This window comes from Argiope bruennichi, chromosome 10 (assembly GCF_947563725.1).
Source record: "Argiope bruennichi chromosome 10, qqArgBrue1.1, whole genome shotgun sequence".
NCBI lineage: Eukaryota > Metazoa > Arthropoda > Arachnida > Araneae > Araneidae > Argiope > Argiope bruennichi.
The window spans coordinates 12,462,991-12,489,278 of NC_079160.1; the positions used below are offsets into that span (position 1 = coordinate 12,462,991).

Below are 26,288 nucleotides of genomic sequence, written 5' to 3' on the forward strand. Positions count from 1 at the left end.
AACAAATGGAATAAGAAAAAAAAAAAAAAAACATGTTGTCACATGCTTAAACCACATCTCGCCTTGTGGCCCTCATGTTATCTTTCATTTGCGAAACAATGCTGCCATCCTTTTAGAAAACAATGCGTGCTCCTTTGGTGTCAAACGATCCGTGCCAACACAAACGAACCGGCCTGAAAAAGCCGGCTCAGAACGGGATTCGAAATTCCAGCAACCAGTCACCGTGTCACCAACTCCCTTTCAACCAAGCCTAGACCTTCACACACTGAACACAATAAGAAACACAAGAGTTGACTGACTTCCCACTACTTCTCACTTTCGCCGCTCGCTCTCTCTCTCTCTCGGCAACGAAAGTCCTCTCAGCCTCACTCCTCTTCACTTCAGTTCCGCTCTCTCATCTTTTTCGTTATGCAGTTCGACTGATGGAGTGTCAAAGACTGTGTTCTATTGGATTACGAAGAGCAAGAAAAAAGGTGGCACTAGAAAATCAGCTTGGGAGTCAACAACCTGTAAGTGTGACGTTTTGAGGTCGGGCTCGTGGTTCAAGAAGAAGAAAGAAAGAAGGTTGGGAAAAAAAAACAATAACGAGATAAGGAATCATATAAAAGTAAATAAAAACGAACATCTTTTACGTCAGTATGAATATTTTATTCACACATGACTGATTTCTTCGTCTTCTTTCTTTTCTTTTTTTCCATTTCTCGTTGGTGCATACTTTAGACAGTTTTGTTTAACTTGTTTCATGTCTGCTAAAATGAAATTTTGTTAATTTTTATTTTCTCTTATACAAAGTATAGAGGAGATTCTATGATTATCAAAATAATTCGAACTCCAGTCAATCCTCGTTTCAGTCCCCTCTGTGTTTGAAAAACATATTTTTGGCATTATGTCTGTCTCTCAACACGATAGTTCAAAAACGCTTTCAACTAGATGGTTGGAATTTGGTTTATAGAATCTGAGCCTAATTTGTTTAGTTAAATTTTGAACGAAATACAATCAATGCAACATGTTGTACACAAGGAAGATCAGATTATTGAAAATGTTGCACGGCGTCCATGGGACCCTAATATTGATGAATATAAAGTTATTTTCTGTGAGTTTCATAAATTCATTCATAACTATACTCCTACAGCGCAAGTATTTTCCCTATCGGTAACTTTTAGTACTAACTTTTTTTCTGCGGAATTCATTTTTCCATGCTTTCTATAGTCTGTATATGAAATGTGGTTTCATTTCGTTCATTCGTTTTGTTGCAGATGCCCCAAACAGGGAAAGTTATTTTATGGCCACCCTGTATTTTTTGTCTAACATGAGTCGTTTTTTTTTTAATACTGATTTTATTAACCTTGATGTCATGTGAGTTTTTCCGGTCTCTTTATGTGCTATGCTAAGCGATTTCTTACCCCTTTCTCTTCCGGGGGGAGAGAGAAGGGGCAGATGTTTTCACCGAGTTTACGGCTTTTTTGTTACCCCCGAAGAATGGGCATGTATTGCCTTTGTCGCGATTTTGTATGCAAAGATGTTTTGAAAATCGGAAGTAAAATGAAAGAATCCGGAAATAGCCTTTCTCCATCAAGGGTAATATCAATACCAACGAATTTCCCCCCAGATATGTACGGTTACCAGATTTAAATCTTCTGTCCATGTTTTTCAAATAAATTTGAATTCTCACGAAATGAATGAAACGACGAATAATAAATGGAAACTTTCTTGCTTAAGGGGATCTCATTTTTACACATTTAAGCATGTAATCCAATTCAGTCCACCTGCTTTAGCTGACTAAGGTAAAAAAAAAATGATAATGACAATCTTAGTATTAATAATACATGACTTTTCATTTGAAATTATTCACTTAAAGATTCGAGCATATAAGTAAGAAATTTAATTTACCTATATCACTTCTTTTAGGAATTCTACATTTATACTGATTAAAACAATAGTATCTTGTCAGATATTAACAAAATATCCACCAGAAATTTGTAATTTTAAAAAATCCTACCTAATCCATCAGCAGTCCAAATTTTTAAATTTCAAAACCAGATATTAAATTTATTATTACCAAACATCGCTATATGTATTACCTTCCTTAAGAACTTTTCAGAAATTTCGAGATCTTCTTTTCAAATATTTTTTCATGAAGATGGAGTAAATTACTCAAGTTCATGCACCCTCTCTAACATTAAGTAACGCTAATCACAAAATGCGAATTTACTTTTTAAAAATTTGCTCATTCTCAATAAAAAAAATTTAAAAAAAAACAGGTGGATTAAACTCGCAAAATTTTTTTGCAAACACTCTAATAAATTAGATGTGTTCCCCCCTCCCCAACCATCGAAATCAAAATTTCACACAGAATTGCATTTACAAAATCACAAACCAAATTTGATATATTTAAGTCATTGTATTTACGAGCCATCACATTTGCATGCTTCTGAAAGTGCAGACTGACAGACGGTCAACCCCTTGGTTTTGGCTCAAAATTTGATAGGAGTCTAGACTATTGATGTGAAATATATGTAACGAATTTTATTTATCTAACTCTCTTTATTTTGTAGTTATTATATTAAATTGTATTCAAATAGCGGACAGACAGACTTCTTCTGCATGGATTTTGCACAAAATCTAATAAAATTCTACAAATGTTTTTGTAAAGACCATATATTAAACTTCATCTGTCTAGCTCAAAGCGATTTTAAGTTATCTTTATAATTGACCGACAGATGGGGATTTTCCAAAAATGTTTTTTCGAGCTCAGGAAAGTCTAAAAAGTGCTGATTTGTCAAAATCTCGAGTTCGAATTTTTTGAAAATTACAATTCTTTCTCCATACTTCACATTCGAGAAAGTAAAAAAGAAATAATTACAGATCACTTAGTAAACCTTATTGTGTTTAAAAAAATTAAAATAAAAAAACATGTTTAAAAATTGTATTTAGATATAATAGATTTTCTTTGATAAAAGCGCCGAAAACCTGATTTTTAATTAAAATATTTACCTTATAAATACATTTATGAACAAAAAGAAAATAGATGTGAAATAGTTAAAGGAATGTCTAATAAATGAGTTGATGGCTATCACATGTGAAAAATAGCGTAGAGTATGCATGAATATTTAGCGAATTGCACATAAATAAATTTTTAATATGCTTTGATGTTATTGCTTTGGAATTATTTATTACTATGTTTATAGAAATGCTTGAAATAAAACTGGTAATACCAGAAAATATCTGATATCGTTACCACTTCAATTTCGTTTCAGTCGTATTTTTCAGTCGTTTTGGCGTATTTTCGTTTCAGTAGTTTATTTTTCGTTTCAGTCGTATTCTATATTTTCTTCATTAAACTACGATGCGGAAGACTTTGGAAATAAAAATTTGAGCACTTCTGGTATTTATGCCCTTATCCGCAGTCCACAGTTATAGGGATTGAATTAACACTTTTTAACAAGGGAAATGCGATGAAACTTCGGGGAGACCAGTTCCGCTGATTTTCTTCAATTTTATGCTTGTATTCAAAGTATAATTATGAAGAAAAATTAGTTTGCCAAGCAAACGAACAAGTAAATGCTAGTTCAGAAATCAATAAATTAAAAGAAATAAAGTTTTTTCATCCATCAATGTTGTCAATTGATGTACATTAGATGTGTTGGGTCATTGTTGTTTTGGAATACATTATTTGTAAGGAAAGATAATGTAACAAACTATGCAATTAATTTCTATATAAAAAGGAAGCTTACATTTTATTTTAATTAGGAGCTGTTTATTAAAACCCACTATCCCCCTCCCGGAAGGGCAACTCGAAATGAAGATGAGATGCTTCCGTCATGGTGGTTGGATCTCGCCACCCTGGAGGGTACACAAAAAGGTTGGGGTTTGGCTAATCCCATCAATGACGGACGTACTTCCTTAGGGAAAGGTTGTACAGGGCCGGTGATAGCCCTTAGAACTCAAACACAGTTCCCGCCAGTGTTGCTATTGCGGCGGTCCGGTCATTCAGTATTTACTATCCGTGTGCCTTCGGGCGGGTCGGAGAGTCAGTGATATGACTATTAAAGCCCTCTGAGACACAATCCCCCCCCCCAAAAAAAAAGAAAAAAAATGTCCCTTAGATATCTAGATGATTAATGTGTATTATTGAAAAATACGTGAGGAGTTCATTTTATTTCGACAGGTGACCGACACGCATGGGACCATTTTTATTTCAAAAATTTCTCCCATTTAGAATTTTTTGCTTATGAATTGATGCACATACAGTTAGGAGGAGAAACAATTTTTCGCGCGACGAATTACTCTGACTTTGAGATCTTATCTGTCTTAAAGAAGTGAAATAAAGCATCGAACTTTACAAATTGAGCCTGCAAAATAAATTCGTCGACTTTTTTTTTTTTTTTTTTTTCCTATTTTGAAGGACACTCGCCGTCCTCTTCCAGTGAATGCCTGCCTGCAAGACGTCATGCTTCAGAGAGATCCAGTGACCGCATTTTTCGACACCCACGCGAAAATGGCCACCAGTGTTCTCGAACATCTCTGCCACGTTAATGAACTTGTTCCATTTTGATATGATACTCGCTCTCCTTTATAAAATAAAAGAGTATTGAACCTTTTTTTTTCAAGTAGTGTCCTATCAAATTCATTAGATTTATATGATCTGAACGTCATCTGGCAGATTCACCTTGGACTCTTTGGATCTTATGACAACGAAAGAAAAACGTTTGAATCCTGCTTTTATTGCAAATCATTGTATTTTTGTAAAACATTTTAATTAAAGATTTTGATGCAATGTGGGAAATGTAACTTTATGAAAACTTTAAAAAGTTTATGCGTGATATGCAAAGTGTTAGCAGAACTCTAACATCATCAATATTTTTCGAAACTAATATTTTAACACACGCGAGAGTAGTCTCTCTCTCCTCCCCCCTAACGTTCTCGCATATTCTCTAATAATAGTGACTGTTTTAGATGCATTACCCCCTATCTGATTCAAACCAAAATTTGATTGAAAAAAACTACATCTGCAGCCACAAAACTGCAACTGCAGCAAAAAAACTACAACTGCAGCCTGCCTACAGCCTTGTTTATTTAGGACTGATTCTGACCTGCTTCTTTCCGTCTATTGGTATGTTATCGAGATTATTCGGATAAATTATGTTTAAAATATTCACATTTAAAAATTACTATCACGAAATTTCATTACGCAGTTTCTACTTTGGAATAGAAGAAGAATAGGAGCTTTTAAAGCTTGTAGCGGTACACGTGCCCATTGACGTTATATGTCAACAGCTTCGCTAATGTACAAATTATTGTAAATTATATTTATCGCGTCATTTAAATGAAAAATGCATATTTTCGTTGGTGTAATCGCATTTCTTTTTCAATTTTTCTTTTTCTTTTTGGAAACTAATGTGTTGGTCTTGACCAATCATACTACTTCCACGTCAATAGCTAATTCCAATTATTCCCCAATAAATTTTCTTGTCACTTCATCAAAATAGTTCTTTTCTTCGCATGTTACACAACAGATGACGTCAAACAAGCATTGAGCAACGAATAAAAGACAGGAAAATGAATTAAATAAAAAAAAGGAAGAAAGGGCTCGCTGTTCTCAGAATTCTTGAAAGGCAGTGCACAGAAGCTCAGCATTTCGTCAAACCTTTACATATATCAAATAATTGAATGATTGGACACAGAGCTGATAGCCCAATATTCTCAGCTCGCCGATGCCTGATGCAGCTTCATAGAGGAGACCTGTCACCGCCACAATGAACCTCCCGTGTGGATGGTAAGTGACGTGTTTCATTGGAAAAAAAAGTTCGAATCGGTTTCTTTATGGATTTCTTCTTGCCACATCGCTTTTGTCAGTGTCGGAGGGTGACGTGGGTTAAGAACAGAACAAATGGTGAGATCAGAGATGTCCTTTCAGTAATACCTTTTCAGAGAAGGAAAGACAAATGCAGCTGAAGCTCACCAGAAGTAGGGATATCATTTTCGTTTTTACATCCTCAAGATCTAAGAGAGAATATTATATTTATAAAAAAATCCAGTGTTTACATTTGTAATAAGTAATCCCTGGGTTTAAGAAAGCAATTTTTTTTGGGGGGGGGATTAAGTTTATTTGTTTGTGAACATGACCGATCGATAACTCTAACAGTTGGAAAAAAATTATAACGTTATTTTCTGATCAGTTCTGTAGACATCCATCGAATTTTGGACGAACAGCTCTACATGAGAAACTGGTCATTTATACTAATTCTAGCGAGAGTGGTCTCTCAAAACTTTCTTGCATAGAAATATTAACCTTTGGCGTGAATTTAACATTTTTACTGAATCTATCGTAATCATCCTTGGCGAGTTATTCAGCGATTAATCTCTGGCATGCATTAATAGTATCCAAAAATCAAATTTGTGTGTTAGGCGCGTTTTTATCAACCGATGGATACAAAAATTTGACACAAAACTACACTTGTAGTCACAAAATCTCATACCAAATTTGATATATTTAAGTCATAGCCTTTTTAAATTATCTCGTTTACGTTTTTCTGAAAAAACAGACTGACAGACGGTCAATCCATTGTTGGAATTGGCTCAAACTTTGGCAGATGTCTGCACTGTAGATGATAAATTTGTGTACCGAATTTTATCAATTTAGCTCTCTTTGTTTTGCAATTATCGTGTTCACTTATACTCGAACAGTCGGTCAAACAGACTTCCTCTAAACAGATTTTGCTCAAAATTTGACAGAAATCGGCAAATTTGGTATAATGATCGTATACAAATTTTCAACCATCTTGCTAGCTCCAAGCATTTTTGCGGTATCTTTGCCACAGACAGACGGTCGGACATTTTCTAAAGATATGTTTTTCGAACTCAGTGAGGTCTAAAACGTGGAGATTCATCAGAATCTCGAGTTGGAATTTTTTGACGATTCCTATTCTTTCTCCATCTTCTGCTTCCCAGTCGAGTTTCAATCATACATTGTGTGGTGATTTGTGCTTCTCTAGTTGTGTTCCAAAATAAGTAAACGAATTTCAAACCTCCTGTGTATTGAAGTTAACCACTTCGGGACTAACATCTTATACGCGACGCGATTTTTCTGTATTTATCGGCCCAGTGTCACGTCTATGCGAAGCGATCTTGTTAACTGTACAGGTCCGTCGTCGCGTATTCGCGACGTGAATTTTGGAACGATTTATTTGAGTCTTTAAATGCTACCGAATGACAAGCTGCAACGATATTTTCAACATTCGGATCATATGGCATTTGACTTTCATGCACGGGCATTAGTTTCTGTTCTATACTTCTGGATTTGAAGATTTATTGGCATAAGCTCACCAGATGTGATTAAAAGAGACTCCGGTGCTCTTGTTGATTGCTTTGATCTTTTCATTAGAAGAATATGGGAAGCTGCGTTCAGCAGACTGTTGAGGATGAAGGCGAAATATTTCTAGGCACATTATATAGAATCATGGTACATATGTTGAGATTATGTTGAGCTTCATTTTGTTAATCATGGATAAAAGATCCTGTTACCTACTGAGATAAGTGAAATAATAAGAATTTTAGTTATAACAGCAAGTCATAAGTTTCATTTACCTCAGACGCAGAATAATATTATTATATGCCATCTAATAGTCTCTCTGAGCCTGCAGCTCATGGGCCTTCTAAAATAAATTCCAACCGAAGATGAGAATTGAGTTGATTGACTAGTGAGATTGGGAATTTTCAATAAAGAATTTCATTATCTACTGATCATTATTGCTTAATTTCCTTTCTAAAAGTTTTGTATGGATAGTATTTGTTTTCGCAGACATAATTAAAATTTGAGTATTTTTCTTATTTCATTCATTTTTATTAATGCTGCAGTCTCTATATTAATGCATTAAGCTGTAATTAAGCAGTAACATATTATACATATTACTTGTAAGATTGAAGTCGTTATATCTATACTTATAATAAAGCTCAATGTGTGTGTGTGTGTGTTGGCGCTCTACAGGCCAGACCGTTTGACCTACAGCTACCAAATTTGGTACATGTATACCTTGGAGGTTGGGAATGTGCACCTGGGGTTCCTTTTTTCGAATTTTTAATTAGAATTTTAATTATTAATTAAAAACTAACTTTCCCGCCAAAAAAATCTTCCATTTTCCCCACCGCCAAATGAGAAAGGCTTCAATTTTTTTTTTCTCCCAACAGTAATGAGGCTAGGGTTAAAAATTTTCGGCGGATTATTTCAATCGATTCTGTTTATTTTCTTAATGTTTGATGCATTTAAAATTAAACATTGTTAATGAATAGATCTTTCAGATTCATTCTGAAGTACTTTTAAATTAAAATAAAACAGAATAAAGGAAATTAAAAATTTCTAATCCGCATAGCGTTACCCCAACTGGCGTAGAAAAAAATCACGTATTTGCGTTACGTAACTGGGGGAAAAAATTCACGCATGCGCATTCTGTTCTGATTGTTGCCATGACAACCGTTATCAATGGATGATTTAAATTATTTTTCAGTTAGTCGCATGCTTTTGTAAGTAAATTGTATTTATGTTAGTTATATATTTTTTGTATATGCTTATAGTTGTAAGTACATCGTTTTTTAAGTAGTTTTTTAAAACCTGTTTTCAACCGTTTATTTTAAACGATTCGTTTTATTTTCTTAGTGTTTGATGCATTTAAATTTAAACATTGTTAATGAATCGATCTGCTCATAATGAATCTAAGAAAATTTTGTTGACAAACTCTTGAGATATTACATAAATTAAAAAAGATAATCTTTAGTGCCCATAAAGTTTAAACGCTGAGTGACTCTATTTTCAGTAATCAGATTATAAAAAAAATGCTTTGTTTCAGTAAAAAATATTATTATATTAATTGAAGATTAATTCTTTCCACTTTAATTTAAAGCATAAATTCTACGGGTGCTAACAGAAAATGAGATATACATATTACGTTATGACTGAAGGCCTTTATAATATTATGAATGAATTATATGACAATCAAAATTTGAAGTTTTAAAATATTTTGATGAAGAAGCTATTAAAGTTGAAATTGTATAAAATATTTAATTATTAAAATTTTAACGAACATTACTAACCGCCTTTGGCGAACCGGCTGGTCGCCAAAGGCGGCTAGTTAGGATATAAATTTTATGAGTTTTTTTTGTAACATTAGGCTTAACCGTCAAAAATACGTAGGCCTGTGGCAACGTGCCATTTCAGAGCTTTCGATCCCATGATGCCTCTTCGTTCTCTGCACGTTGGTCTTGAAGGGACTGTAAGTCAGATTTCCACATTATGTAATTCCTAAAGGTTTGAGCATTGGAATCATTGTGGGCAGTGGAAAATACTACCATTTCCATTCATCATGAATTCTTGATTTACAAACTTGGCTATGTATATTGGAATAAGTGGAATTCATTTCTTTAAGAGTGTCATCTTGTTTCACCTTTATATTATTGCAGAAAAATCATTCTGCGAAAAGTTCAACAGGTTCAGTACCGGATAACATCACTTTATTCTGCTTTAAAATACTAAATACAGACTACAAAGCACTGACAAAGCATACACAAAACAACACTTTCAGAAATCAACCCCACAGCATCAAATCGTTATTAAACAATCGCAACAGCACAAAACCGAGAGAACTCGCAGCAGCTGAACACTCTAAAGAGAGAATTCACTCGACTGTGCGTCTCTGCTTTTATAGCTTCCTGATAGGACATCGAATGTTCTAACAAGATGGAATTCTAATTCTAATGGAGATATTACCAAGGTTCTGAACTTTTCTGAAACCTGGATTTTTTGTCGCCAAATTCATTGCCGAGTTTGTCATCGAGAATCATAAACTCGACATCTATACATCATTACAATATCTGTAAAACACTCTTTTTTACCGGGAGTCTTAACACGCAAGGAAGCAATGTTAAATATTCGTAACAATGTTTTCATATTCGTCTTGGAAAGAAAATAACAATAGGTTACCTTTTAATATTATTCAACTGGATTATTTCAGCAGAAAAATGATGATGTTTTAACAACTATCCCAGAGCTAAAAATGCAATCTATTACTTGTTAAAATAATTACAATATTCAAAACTTCTTAGCTTCAGTTCAGGGCTGTCATTTCTTCTGGATTTCACTGCCCTAAAGGTACACAGCTGAATAAATTCTCAGGCAAATTTTTCGGGCAGAACAAATCAGTTAAGGTAATATGAAAGTAATAATACAAAAATTCCTCTGCGCGGTTATTTTCCTTTCTTTTTGAATATACGCTTGAGTGCTTCGTCGCGCTACAAAAAATACATACTAGTTTTTCATATAACAGTTCATGTATATCAGTGTATACATGCATATGAACATAATTTGACTCAATCTTGCTCAAGGACATCTCAAGGTCGTCAAGGAATAAATATAGGTGAAGATTTTCTGGAGGGAAATTTTTGTTTCCTTTCTTTTTCCGCTTTCGGTTACTTTTATTTTTATTTATGATTTGAGTTTTCTTTATTTTATTCAGCAAATTGGTATTCATCGCTTCAGTGAATACCTGAAAAAAAAACAAAAAAGAAAGAAAATAGAATCTACTTTTCAAATTTTTACTTCATTCTGCAGTTTTCTAAATTGAGAACCCAGTGAAGAATGAAATAGAGCAAAAAATAAAGAGCAATAAAGGAAACAGAATGTCAAAATAAACAAATATATAAAGCAATCTGTTTAGATTAGAGGGATGAGTAAATATTTCTGTTTTTAGCTAGAAGTACTGGCAGCAAAATAGCCTACAAAAGGGCAATTGAAATAAAAAATTATTGCCAATCCCTGTTGATTTGACTGCTAATTACTATGAAATTTTTTATTCTTGTTCCAAAATTTTCATAATTGATTTGATCATATAAATAATTATTTTAATGAATAACTCTCTAGATAATTTATTTTTATTTTGTGACTTAGAAATAATTTTTAAGATTATCTTTTTAAGTTCTAATCAGACTATTTTCCATATGTACGATTAGTTTTTAAATAATTATGATAAGATGAAATTAAAGCTATTTTGATTGTGTCCATTCTCAGATATTGAAACCCTCCGCGCCTTTGAGCATGCGGCATGAGGCGCTGATTTCACAAAAATAGAAGTGAGATGTTTACATTTTATTTAGTATCTCAGTTAAAGACAATTATTATTGAAATTAGATGGCGAAGAGAATGCAAAACTGAACTAGTCATACGAGCATACGTTCACTGAAAACATATGAATCGTGTTAAAATGAAATTGTGATGTTCAAAATGACGAAATGGATTAATCTAACTAACTGCGTATCACCTGTCTCAGAGGTTGAATTGTACAAAAGTAATTGCTGCGGACCCCTGAAACGAAATTTAAGCTACACTGGATTCTTAATATGCAACTCTTTTAATAAAAATATATATATATATTTTTTCAACTGAACAATTTTTATCAAATAAGATTGGCTGTGTTTTCCTAAGCATATCATTAACATGTCTCAATATGAATGAAATATTTCAGATTTTATTTTTATTAGAAATCATTACTTTAAATAAAAAAATTATTATACCTTAGGTAAGAAGAAAATAAATAAATAAAAAAAAAACATTTTTAGAAATCAACTATAGAGTAATTGAGAGAAGATGCAGATTGCTATCCTAAATCAGCCAAGACTTTTGATTCTTTAATTTTGCTTCCTAGTGGTACAGCAAAGTTATTCTTGTGCTGCCATATTGAATTTATTTTTTGCATTCCCCCTTGTCATTACGTGAATCTTCTTGACTCTTAACTCTTCCACTTTTTAAAGCGTCTCGGATTAAAAGTTAGAAAATCTCACTGTAGCAGCTTTAATTATACAAGCATATCCAACCATTTTATGAGTCTTTTTTAACAAATTAACGAAGTGCAATATAATCATAAAAATAAGTAATTTCTTGAACAGCTTCTTTTAATAATCTCATAGTCTAAGAGCATTGGAATATATTTAGCAATAACACATTGGCATTATAGATAAATGTTCTTGCTTTAAAAAAAAATATTTTTTATAAAAATACACCTTGATTTAAGCATTAAAAAGCTATTAATTTATTTTAAATAATTCACACTTTTAAGTCTTTAATTTATAATCATTCATTATTAATGTATGTTAAAAAGACATGCTATGGCATCTTGAAATCGCTTTCGAAATTCATGATCAGATGGTGCCATTCATATGAAATAAAAATTAAATTAAATTAATCGATTGGCTGGTAATTGAATCCTTGAAGTAATAAAACAGTGTATTAGCATTGAGAATAAACAGGCAAGTGCAATTTCAAAAAGCTTTGATAACAGGAAGTGAATGAAAATTCCATTGTAAAATTCACCTCTACAAGCTTGAAATAAATAAAGTTAAATAAACATGTATAATAATTAAATTTCACCTTCGTTCTCTGTTAGGAATTTAAATATTTTCACACGTTATTAATTTCGACGAATTCTTTTCACTGTAAGAATTGCTTTCAAAGATGCAACAACTATTTTCGCATACCCTTCCTGAAATGACCAGCGGGGGAAGGATTCAAAAAGGTGGTTTTTCATCCCCGTTGTAGTCTTGCTGGGTGGAAGTTCAATGGCCTTAAAAGAATTGCAGTTAAATTAGCAATCGTAAGGGTGGAATAGCAGACAGAATTGAACTTAATTCGCTGCGGATATAGAGTGGAAACTTTATGTCGTCATGATAGAATATTAAAAAAAAAAAGTTTTAAATATGAAACCAGTTAAGGTAGATTACATTGAAAAGTCGATTTTTTTTGTGGAAATATGAAATTTCTTTTTTATTTAAAATTCTTAATGTTTGAACAATTTTCTTTATAAAATCGTTTGAAGTTTGTTTCCAAGTCCATTTATTTGTTATAATTGCCTTAATAATGCCCATTTACATATTTATATATGCTGTTTTCTGAAATTCTAACATTTTAGTAGAATTTTCATACGAAAAAAAAAAAAAACACGTAAATTAAAACCTAATGGATTTTTTTGTGTTCAAACTTGATATGACAGTTTTTCAGTATGTCCTTCACTTCCTAAAGTAGTGAGTAAGTAATTGATTTTTTTTAGAAATATTCGATAACTATTTTAATACTTCATTGTGCGAAAAAAAAAATTGGAAACTTCATGTTATTCGAATCTCAATATTTAAAGAATAAATAGAAATAAAGCTTATTTTTTAATTCAGGAACTAAATAATATATATTTCAAGCTATCAGCAAAATTTTAAACAAATCAACTCATACACCTCTAAATTAAATTTTTCTTTTGGTTTATACCTCTTTTTAGCTAAAAATAAAAGCTCTTTCGATTTTTTAAAAAATATATAATTTAAATGGCGTGTTTTGGTTTCATAGATGTTTTTTAATCATTTTTATCCAAAAATTCAAAAAAATATGAGTACTCTAGAGCGTTTCTCAAAAAATTTATCACGAACATAGTCACATTCCTTATTTTGAAGATAGATTAAAAAGAAGTCATTTCTTTATATCGGAAATTATGTTTCATTTCATGCAACTGACAAACCAATTAATTATTAATCAATGGAGCTAAAACAGATGTACATCGACTCATACTCAATATTACGACTATAAATTTAAGCATTATATTCCCCAAAATGATATTAAATTGAAAAAAAGAGGTTGTTTAAAGATTTACGATAAAAAAATTTAAGCAAACCGAGGGCAATGGCATGGCAACAATCAATGGTTCTCAGGGTATAATGCCCATTTCTTTTTTATCCCATTGATCATATTTGTCATTAAAAAAGCACACAAAAAAAGATTTCCAGGTAATAGATTCTTTTCTTCATCTTTCATTACATTTTCCATGAAAAGATAAATAAATGATTTCCAGGCTATTGCACTTTTCTTTACACCTTTTCATCATATTTGGCATTAAAGAGGGAAATAAATTGTTTCCAAATAGAATACTCTTTTTTTTGTTCTCGTCGGCACATTTGGCGTATTAAAAAGGGGAAATAAGCTGTTTTTATTCCCTTGGCTTATTGCAAGATAAGAATGAGGGACATTCGTATTTCGGTGTTTTTCCACAGTCGCCGATTTAAAATGAGTAATAACTCATTTATTTGCAAAATGAAACAAAATAAATTTTCCACATTAGAAAAAAAAAATCTGACGGAATGGTCTTCCTAAAACCTTCTCGCATATTCTCTAATAAACTTGTCATGTCAGAGAACGCCTTACATGGCAGTGGCGTACAATAGTTACGAAATATGAATTTTTGGCGTGAATTTGATATTTTTAATGTGTTTATCTTATCATCTCTTTCGAGTTATTTGACGATGAATCCCTGGTATGCAGTTAGTAGCATTCAAAAACAGAATTTGTTTTTTGAACACGTTTCTCTTAAAAGATAGTAACAAAAATTTGAAACCAAATTGCACTTGTAGTTACAAAATCCCATACCAAATTTGATATATTTAAGCTTTTGCGTTTCTTGAATTATCGCGTTTACATATTTCTGAAAGTCCCATAGACAGTCTACCCATTGTTGGATTTGGTTCAAAATTTGGCAGATATCTACACTATAGATGTTATATATATGGACGAATTTAATATATTTAGCTTTCTTCGTTTTTTTAATTATCATGTTAACTTATATTCGAACAGTCAAATCGATGAACTTTCTCGGAACAGACTTTACTAAAAATTTGATAGAAATCTACAAATTTGGTGTAGAGATTGCATACCAAATTTCAACCTTCTAGCTCAAAGGGTTTTTGACTTATCTTTGTCATAGACAGATAGACGGGCATTTTCCAAAATTAATTTTTTTTTTTTCGAACTTAGGGAGGTCTAACACGTGGAGATTCGTCAACAACTCGAATTCAAATTTTTTGACAATTCCTATATTTTCTCTATACTACGTATATCATAACGTTGTTGTTGAACGTTCGAAGGCAGCCGATTCAAGCCTGTGGGGGAGAGTCTCTTGTTTTTATAGTAGCGCCAATTAGGGCCGAGAATACGACTTAGCTACTGACGCATCACTCATTCGCTTGCACAACCCCTTTTTACAGGAGGGCACATTAACATATCTCACAGACAGAACAACGTAAGAATAACCATACCCAAACCGGGACTCGAACCCGGGACACCCAGATCTCAGGGAAGACGCGCTACCCCTATGCCAGGACGCCGGCACGCAAGAATGTAATAAATCTCACTTTAATAATACTCATTTACATTGTACGAATACAGTTTTTAGATATTCAGAAACGTTAAAAAATAGTAAGACTGGAGTATTCGGTTAACTTGCTAATTTAATTTACTTACATTATCAACGCTTTGTTGTAATACGAAAGTTATTAAAGATATTGACCTTCTTCTAAAGGGCATTTTATCAAAGATATGTGACTAAGCATGAAGTTATAATGGAAGGGTGTTCCACTTTTCAAATGCCTCAAGAACTGTTCCATAAAGAGTTCCTTTGAACAAGAATCCTATCTAATTATAAATGAAATGAGTTACTTTTTGATATCACTATAAAGAATGAGAATAAGATTAAATTAAATTTTCTCCAAAACTATGCAGTAGTTGAAAGAGATATTTAAGTTTTTTTATAAGCAAATACAATAATTTTGGAGAATAATATCTATATGCAAAAAGATATTTGTATTTATATATTAAATAGTGAAACAGATCATTATCTTTAGATAATGTTTTGTTTTAATATCAAACTAAAATTCAAAGTGTACATTATATGCATTTGTAGGTTAAGAATATTTTCACAAACAAACTTTCTTTTCGATTTCCTCATTTTTTTACCAATTCAAGTGAAGTGAAATATTTATTCCGCTGTTTTATGCTTAATAAATTTAAAAAAAAAAAAAACTTTTTTGATGTGGTTACTTTTTTTCTCATGCCCAAAATCTTGTACATTAATACTTTTATAGTCATTTTTCATTAACTTTAAAAAATGACTTGTCTTTTATTTAATATAATATTATTATACTTCATTGTTTGTAATGAAAATGTTTACTGTCATTATTAGTCCATATCATTATTGATCATTATTTTATTTATTCATTTGTTATTTTTATTCATGTGAAACTGAGGAATGTCCTGTTTTGCAAATTAACATTTCTCAGAACGGTATAGGACAAAAAAAAAAAAAAAAAAAAGTGACTGTTAATTCATCGCTTTTTTGACTATCATATATTTTTTTAGAGATTCCTTTTATAATTTTTTTCTTCCTGTTTTTTCTACAGACAAAAAGATTAAAGAAATTTTTTTTGCTGAATTCGAATATAGTTCCTTTTAATTCGTTGAGAGAATACTCGCATTGTATTAACTTTGAAATATTCTCATAATTTTGCAACTAAGAAGCACAGAATGTTAAACTTAAATGCTATCAAAATTTACAAAAGTACTCCTTTTTCTTTTCTTTCAGATTTGATTATTTTTATTATATTTGGAAATGAATATTCCATAGGACGAGTTTTTATTGGCTAGATTTTTAAAACTTTCATTTTTGTAACATTTAAATTTATTTTTTAAAAAAATGGAATAACATTTCAATATTAGTCAGTCATCCAGAGTTAAATTCAATCGAAATTTCTTTTTACGTTTCTCGCTTTCGTATTTCCAATCAAAAAGAAATAATATTTTGATAATATGAAAAAAAAAAAAAAATTTCAAAATTATTATTTAATGATTTTTTTTAGATTGTTTTGTTTCTATTAAACCATTTATCTGAATTTACAAAAGCTAATCGTAAAATTAATTCAAAATAGTATAGGATATATTTCAACAAATATAATTTCCAGATAATTTTTCAGTATTTGTGTATGATTGTGTTTCATATAATTTAAACTCGAGATTGGAAAAAAAAAAAAAAATGCTTTCATCCTCTTATGATTGAAGACCAATTCTGATAACAATCGTCAACAAAAGAAGATTTCCATTTTGTAAACAATGCGGACACTTGTACATAAAAGGAGGACATGAACACTTGTTTGAGCGAATGCGTGTTAGTGTAACAACGTTTGTGGCATTCTCTGTAACCGGTGAATGACAAAAGAGGAAAGAAGGTTGGCAGATTTTTAAGCAAGCCTCCCGCACTGGCGACCTTGGAAGCTACTACATGCTGGTAGCAATGTGTTCACTCGGCTAAATTCAGCCAACAACAACATTATGGGGGGAGGAATTTTGGTCGACACGTGTTAATATTTTATGTGGTCTGGATAACGACATGAGTAGGCCTTGGGGGAGGAAATCGGAACTAAAATGATAACCACAAGGTCTTAAAGAACGGAATATTAGACAAAAAATAAAAAAAGCTACATTCCTTGCTTTATGTAACCTTCAAAGAACCATTTTTTGAAGGAAAATTTAAGAAGCTGTTTTCTTTGTTGAAAAATTATTTTTTGCTTTTTTCAAATGGCTATGCATTTTTCTTTCGTGTACGTGATTTTTCAATAGGAAGAAATGTGCTTTGATATTTACCTGTCAAAAATCCAAAGAGAATGTCTTCTACCAAAAATTAAATAATTTCCACAAAATTATGCCAAAAGAGATTTATGCATTAAGCAACAATTAAATGCCAGAAAATAATAATAAAAAAAATTAAACGAAAATTTAAAGTTCAAATTATTCATATCTGAAAAGAAGAAATCAGAAATAAACAAGGGGAAAAAATGAACAACAATTTTTTTTTCTTGATATGTTGGTTTTTAAAGATTTTAAGAAAAATAATCAGTTGTTTTACATGATCATGTGCATTATCAATGCTACATATGATATTTCAAACATTTATTTTGTAAAAGTTAATGAATAAGATATCAGAATGGTTTTTAACAACTTACAATCTGAAAATAGAAATGCAACTTAGTTTGCAAATTAGTTTCTCTAAATAAAGTGCATGAAAATAAAAAAATAAAATTTAAAGAAAAAGAAATAGCATTGATGTTTACTCGATCCTGAATGTCTCAAAAATTATATGTTACTAATTTTTTTTAAACATACAATTTACAGATTTATTAAATTTGCATATTTTGTAAAAATACTTTAAAAAAATCTGCGGATTTAGGATTAGTTTTAATTTAGATGATTAATCTGTAAGATGATGAATTGTCTTTTATCAACAATTAAGTAATTTAATATAGACAATGTCTTATATCGACAATTAATTAATTTAATATAGAACAATATAGACAGTTAATCAATTTAATATAGACATTGCCTTATAAAGACAATTAATGTAATGTAAACAATGTCTTATACAGACAATCAAATAATTTAATATAGACAATGAATTATATAAACAATTAATTAATTGTCTTTATATAGACAATTAATTATATAAACAATTAATTAATTGTTCTTATATAGACAATTAATTAATTAAATTGTATTCAGATGATTAATTGTTTTAACATAGAACTGCTGCACTAAGTCGCAGCAATTAAGTGTGTTATGAAGAAAATATTCGTCGTGGAAAAAAGTGCACAATTGTGTGTTACGACGCTTATATTCACCACTATTAAATAGTAGAAATAATTTGTTGTTTAAATCGCAGTTTAGTGAAAGCTAAAATATATTCATAAACTTCAAGATATTTGAATGCAAATTTGATATTCAAACTGAAATTTTTAATATTAGTACTTTAAATTTTGCTTACAAATCTGAAATAATAAAGGATATTTTGTTAAAGGTTTCCTGGCCATATAAATGGCTATTTTTTAATAATAAAAGAACGAATATACTTTTATCCCTAACAACATCGGCGCTGTATATATGAACTAGTTTTTAATAACTAACTGGTAACCTGCAAGTCCCGTCTTCTCCCTTTTATTTTATTATTGCTTAAAAAACAGTAAGACAAGCGTACACTTAATTTTTGAGACTTAATTGAAACCGGCAAACTTGCTGCTCCAAAATTCCTTTCTATTCGAACACGTTGTGCAATAGCGGATGTGTCTGTCTCGCAGCTGATTTCCTCCAGCAAATGTTTCCATGTAACCCGCAATTATCTGCAGGTAAAGAAACCAATCGGTTCATCCCCTTCGAGTCTAAGGAAAACAAAAACAAATTTGCCTCGAAAACCAATACCAGACCCGGTGTCGTCATACTTGCAATGACGTCAACGCGATCTCGCCTCCAGCGGTGCTTTGTTGTTGCCAAGGTTGAGATTTATTTATCTTACTCGTCTCCGTGATGACCGCAGGGAAGTGAGGTTAAGAAGTGAGAAGAATTTCTTGAATGTATAATTAAAATATCAATTTTTAATCACTCGGTAAATACGTCGGTTTCTCATATTTTTTTTTTTTTTGATTTCATTATATTCTAAAAGATATTTTTTTCCTTTTTTATGACCCTTATTGAAGTTAAACTATCATATTAATGGACATGTACGGACTGCATTGATATTCAATCCAGCTCGATGCTTATTTTAAAATAACAGAACAAAAATTTTAATTAGAAATGTATATTTATAGTAGAATAAACGATTAAAAATGTCATCACAATTTCACTAATCGGTTTAATATTTAAAGATTTTAGAAATAAAAAACACATATAACTATCTCATAGTAGCGATATAAACATAGCTTGGAATCTGTTTTTCAGTCAAGGGCTTACTGTTTTTAGTTTTCAAAACTAAACATTTCTTAAGATATTTAATTATATAAAGAAAAACCAACTTCGTTGTTTATAACAATTTCGTATGAAAATGGTTTGCATATTACCTTTACGGTCAAGTATTTTTTTAACGGTAACAATTTAATTGCCCTATATATATATATATATATATATATATATATATTATAATAAAAAATAAGGCTTCGATAGGAATTCAAATAGCGTCTACAAAAAATATTCTTAAAAAAGTGGAGAGATCTTTGACACATTGGAGTCATTTTTTTAGCTCACATATTAATGTCCCGCTTTAAAGCACCACTAAGGTTATTTTGGGTCAAACCTCATAATTTTGAACCTTTGTCAGATGACGAGAACGACACCACATCTGACACTTCTGTCTCTAAGCTTTAAACACCACCTCAGCGGGAAGGTGTTTGCCAGCGACGAATTTAACATGCATCAGACCGGCTTACACGACGGTTCTTTGGTGGAACCGGAAACACTCCAGGTCCGAAGCCGTGATCTTACTACCAGGCCACCGCGGCCCAACGACACGTTCGAAACACTAATCAATCTGTGCATAAAGTCCTCAAATCAGTCAAACTACAACCAATCTTCTGAACTAGCTAAGGTATCTTATTTGTCACAGCACATAATCCGTTTCTTTCTTTACTGCACCGTTTTTAGTATCAGATTGTGACTTTTACGCTTGCCGGAGAAGTCGACGATCCTATCCACTATTCGGTATTTTGTCCTTTTACTCTTTATAATTATTTAAGAAAATCTTCATCCCTAATAAAGAGTCTTTTATATGAAAAAGATCCTCCACCATCTAGAAAAGGAATAATAAACAAAAGCGTTTTTTAGAAATCCATCATCTTGAAAAAGAATCATAAACATGATTAAGTTCATTTTGGATAATGAAAAATTACTCCGAAATACTAGAATAATAATGCCAGCCTTCTTTTAATATTGCACCAAAGAAGAGTATAATAGAGAATATTGCACAAAAGAAGAACTCTTGTATGTGCATTTATCTCATGATGCATCTTTAAACTTTCATTAATATCTCATTTTTATTTCATTGTTTTCTCCCTAACCTTTAAACTGAACACATAACGCAACATTTCTTATTTTTACTATGAAGATTATGCAACGCATGAGGCGATTCTTTACATTTTTATTCATTGTGCACATTATAATATTCATTATTTCAGTATGCTTGAATTCGAGATGTTTGATATTTGTCTATTTTTCATTTTGAATATTGTGGTTAATTATTATGCGTAATCATATTCTGTCATTTTTCTATTTATATCAATATCTATATATCTCTCCGTATATTAGAGATAAGATGTAATGATATCTCTTAATCTAATTTAAGTCTTGATTATTTTCCTAATTTTTATCTTAATTTAACCCATATTAAGTTCAAAATTCTGTGTAAAATAAATTCTTCTTTTTTCCGGGAATGCACCTACGAAATTATGTTTACACACATAGAGAAAGAGAGAGAGAGGGAATCTTAGGTATCTTTGGTGGTAATGTCCTGGGCTTTAGAGATTTTTATCCCTCTTATTGCAGAATAAGAATTACAGATTCCGCAATTATTTAGAGAGCGTGTTAGAAATAATTAAATGAAAAAAAAAAGATATTATTTGCAATATTATGTATGTCGTTCGAGTGGTTAATCCCGCTAAAAAAAGGATATTCGAATCTCTAATCCAAAACATCCTTGCTTGATAATATTTTAGGCTTTTTATTGTTTAGATTGATTGAATCAGTAGGCATGTTGATTGTATCAGATTGTATTAATATCAGACTGAAAATTCTAACATTTATTTTTACTCAGTCGCGCAGCACGGAATAATCATATAATATATATGAGAAGTAAGCATATTGAAATATTTACATTTATTTTTCACAATCTTTCTATTTTGCTGCACGTTACTGCAACAAGGAAAAACAATATTACAAAACTGCACTTAAAATTAGTGTAAAAAAGTTCATTTTAACCAAAGTAAAGATTACACGGAAATAAAGCTGATGCCACCAGAGAGTTATTATTATTATTTTCGAATTTTAAAGTAGTGCGAAAATGACTTTTGTACGACATTTTTTCCCCGAAATATTTGAATAAAAACATTACATATTTCGATTAGTTTTTTTAGTTAGTCGATTAATTATCTACGTGTCAAATCTAGTAGCTTCAGGTCTAATAGCTTTCTGTCGTATAAAGCGTTTTTGCACCATGTATTTTACGGATAGTTTACTACTTTAAAGCATTATAAAATTAACAAATGAACAGAGAAAAGATAAATCTTGCGCAAGAGCAGGGGCGTGGGGGGGGGAGAATTAATCAGCCGAATAGAAAATTAATAATATGGAAAAAGGAAAGAAAAAAAAATAATTTTGCTTGTTGTTGATGGGAAAAATCATACGAGGCAGACTAAATTTATCAGAATCTGTAATGGCAAAAAAAAAAAAATCATTTTTTGTATAATAGTAATAAATATTATATAACTACTAAGTTCAAAAAGACACCTCTATATTAATTAAGTTATTGTATTGTATTATCTCCGAGAATAATAATGTTCTAGTGTTGAAAATCTTCTAGTTCAAGAACCCCACGGTTAAAAATATGATGTGCAAAATATCTCCTTGTTCTTTTATTCCTGTCAGTGAACATTTCGTAATTTATTGATTAAATTAGACGGTTCTAACCATTATCGTTTAAGAATAAGAGATCAAACTAAACGATTCTAAGTATTATCTTTTACGAGTAGAGGATCAAACTAACGTTTTTTTTTTTTTTTTTTTTTTTTTTTTTTTTAATATGCTTCGAAGAGAAAGGAGGGAGAAATTACTATTATTTTATTACAAGAAATTGTTTAATTGAAATTATTTGTGATTTTTCCTATTTCTTTTGATTTCGAGTAATTTTTATTGCTGTATATATATATATATTGGTATAACACTTCAAAAAAATGCAGTTCAAAATGTTGCTTTGCGAATCGACTTTCATCCTGTCATTTTTTCGCGGAAAAACCGAATTCGGTCATTTCTGGTAACTTCAGGATCCGCCACGATATGATTCACGAATTTGTTGCAAAAGCGCTTACAGCCATAAATAATATCTCAGCAAATCCAGTTTAACTATAAGTATTGCTTTCCGAATCAGTCAAAAGTACGAGACAATGAAGTCGTTTCTCAGAAATTTGACGAAGAACGTCGAAAAGAAACCGCATTCCTATGTAAATAATTTTAGAAAATGCAGGAAGAATGCATCATTGCTAAAAAATGATTTGAATAGTTACCGGGAAGCGAACACAGTGCGTCAGTGTTTTGAGAAAATACCAATCTGTATCTCATTTTAGAAGCAGCATCGAATTATTTGTATGAGCAATTTCAATTGGTTATTTGTCAGGACTTAAAGGACAAATCACTTCATAATGCTGGCAACAGTTGAAATTAATTAATTTTCGCGTATTATTTTAGCTATTTTTCCTTTACGTAAAAAAATGTGGTTAGTAAGAAAATTTAGAATTCGATTGTAATTTGATTGTTTATTTCTGGTCCCTTTTTCAATTAATATATTGTTAAAAAATTCATCTATAATTACAAAATTAATAGGAAGCTAAAATCGAAAAAATTTATTAAATTAAAAGGACAGTGTTTTTAATTTTTAAGAATAATTAAATAAATTCCTTCCTTGTATTTTATCACCGGTTTCATTTTCCTGAAAATAAAGTAATAAAAAGTTTTTAGTTTTTTTTAAAAACTAAAATTTTAGACATAAATTATATTATTTTGGAGTTTTATTACATAATTTTTACCTTTAAAGTCCTGTACGTTATTTTTTATTGTGTTTATTTACTTATTTATTACTTTCATTTATTTTATTAATATTATCGTCACTGTCACCTCATTTATTCAAATTACCGTTTTTTTGGTTATTATATATTATTTATTAAACATTAATAAATTATTTCTGCTATTTTTAGCTTTAAAACTGTCGGTTTTTCTTGTTGTACACAGTTTTAAACTGTATTTTTTAATATTTTCAAATCTTTTTCGAATTTTATCTAAAACTACTTCTTATTGTAGTTCCATCAGCTTCAAAGCAGCCAGATTTAACTGTAATTTTATTTCATAATATAAAAACAGAGCTATTTTTGGTAAAATCTTGTAATTTGAAAAGGTCATGCCAGAGGCAGTAGCCTACTTTCTAAACCTCCGTGCCATACCAGCGAAAGGCTTCTTTTGGTTAAGAGAGATTGTGTAAAAGTTTGTTATAAAAACGTATGTTGCAATTAAATTGTCTTCGCCCACTTATTTACTAAGCTCATATTTTTAGAGCAGATTTTAATTGTTTTTTGAAAGTGAAATTAATCTAAGCAACATTAATTTAAGCAAGTGATATTTATGAATGATATCATAATTATATTCGGATTGCCAAATGAAAAGTGGACACTTGCGATTGTGTCGGAATGACTGCTACTATAGTAGTGCTACCGAAAAGGGATATAAAGAGTGGTAATAGGCGTGCACTGCATACGGCTATAGTGAAAGTTATTCGTATTAGAGGAAGGTTAGATCGTGATATAGATGGATGCAAAGGATCGCAACAACGCGCGGTTTCTGATTCTTCGATTGTAATGGATCACTCTGATTGATTTCCTGCCCCAAGGGAATACTATCAATTCAACACAATACTGCAATACTCTCGAACCTGAAAACCTCCGGCTCCGTCACCGAGGTTTTACCGCCAGGCCATTGCGGCTCAACAACTGCAACGAATATAATCAGAAAGTTAGAATTTTCTAATATCTCTAGTTTCCGTTTTATAATAAAATTAACTGAAATAAGTAAAACAGATTTTTGCATATGATATTTTTCTAAAATTAAACAGTTTATTGGCGGCAAAACAGGTTTTTATCTTGGTTAGAAGCACAAAAATGATTTTAAAAAATGATAAAAGAAAAATTTACTTGAAAATATTTTGAAGTAAAAAGCAATTTTAAAATAATTAAGAAGTTTAAATTCTTGTGAGTGGATACGATTGTTCTTCTTTTATTTTATACTAGCCGGTTTTGGCTATCATTTGATTCACCGGGGATAGTTAATTGTCAGATTGTTAGTGTTCACTGTGCATCAATCAATTACCCTGCTTTTTTAATTGGGTTATATCAATTCATTGTGAGCATAAATTTTTTCATTGGAACACAAGGTACCTAACATCGTAGACTATTAAAAACATAAATTGCCAGTTCTAAATATATCTTCTAAATTTCGCAATATTGTAACTTTATTTTTTTATACATCTCGTAATTACAAGGAAATTAAACAAAATCCTTCTTTTTTACCTTTCAATAGTAGAAGAAAAATCATGCAGTAAAATAGTTGATGAAATAATGAAAAAGACTGGAATTTCCATTCAACAATCTATTTCGTATTGGAAAGCACAACACTTTTACAACAAAAACAGCAGCACTTTTTATGATTATTTAATTGATATCATTAAATGGACAATTTTAAAATTTTTGAAATGGGTTTAAATTTATTTTCGTGCGATTATATTTTTGGAAATTGCCGAAGGCAAAACAACAAAAATAAAATTCATTTTTAATTAATTAAAATTTCTAAAATGTTGCTCTTAGGTGCACAATCCTAAGGTGCGATTCAAAGTATATATGTGCCAAATGTGGTAGCTGTAAGTCAACCGGTCTGGACTGTAGAGCACCAACACACACACACACGCCCACGCATGCATGCACGCGCACGCACATACGTACGTAGATTTAAAGACTAACCGCACATAATAGCACTATGATTTCGTGGAACTGGCCTCTCTTAGAAAAGTATAATGATCAGAATAAATGCAAGTCTATTAAAATAACACATCTTAAATATGGCAGTTTTATAAAATCATGAAGTTTTACCTAAATGATGTAATTAAAATTCAATATAACCAATATCCCCGGCGAAACAGCTGGTCGCCAAAGGCGATTAGTTTTAAATAATTGAAGCGAACATTTCACTAGCACAGTTCAAATGGACAATAATGCTTTTTCTTTTACCTGAATTACATATTTTAAAAATATAATTCATTCAAATCTTGTACCAAGTGTAATACGGTAATAACTGTTTACTGGCAAGATCCTGTTCTAATTAGAGGGTTGAAAAATATATATTTTTTAAATAAAGATAAATTGATGAATACCAGTATCTTAATATTAAAAATTTCTAGATGAGCTTTAAAGGAGGATGAATATTGTATATGCTCTTTGTAATACAAATTAAAGGGCTTCTTTTTTTGTTTACTTTTTTATTTACTTGATCAGTCTTTCCATATTTGCACCTGATGCTTAAAAATTCAAATCTTTATATTTTTTAGTTTTTAGAGGAGATAAAAAAGTAGATATTTACCGAAAATCGCAAAGTTTATGACAAACAGATTTTCAAAGCAAAAATTGTCATTTTCAACCATTTTCTTTTAAATCTTTTTTAAAATTTTTGCCATTTTTATTACAGTTTTATTTTAATACTCTTACGCTGTAAATGATATTTTAGAAAAGTTCACGAATAACGTTTTTTGAAAAGAAACGAATCAAATAAAGTATATCAAGGTATTGTAGAGCAACAAATTATTCTGTGAGAGTTAAAA

At 30.8% G+C, this 26,288-nt stretch overlaps 1 protein-coding gene across 1 annotated transcript in view; it reads left to right on the forward strand.

Annotated features, from left to right (window-relative positions):
• Positions 1 to 5,757: 5,757 nt before the first annotated feature.
• LOC129987428 (protein FAM13B-like) overlaps positions 5,758 to 26,288 on the forward strand; it is a 93,695-nt gene continuing 73,164 nt past the window's right edge. Inside the window, exon 1 of the mRNA XM_056095408.1 lies at positions 5,758 to 5,776. The gene's annotated coding sequence lies outside the window, so the exon portion shown is untranslated. The remainder of the gene's footprint in view (positions 5,777 to 26,288) is intronic.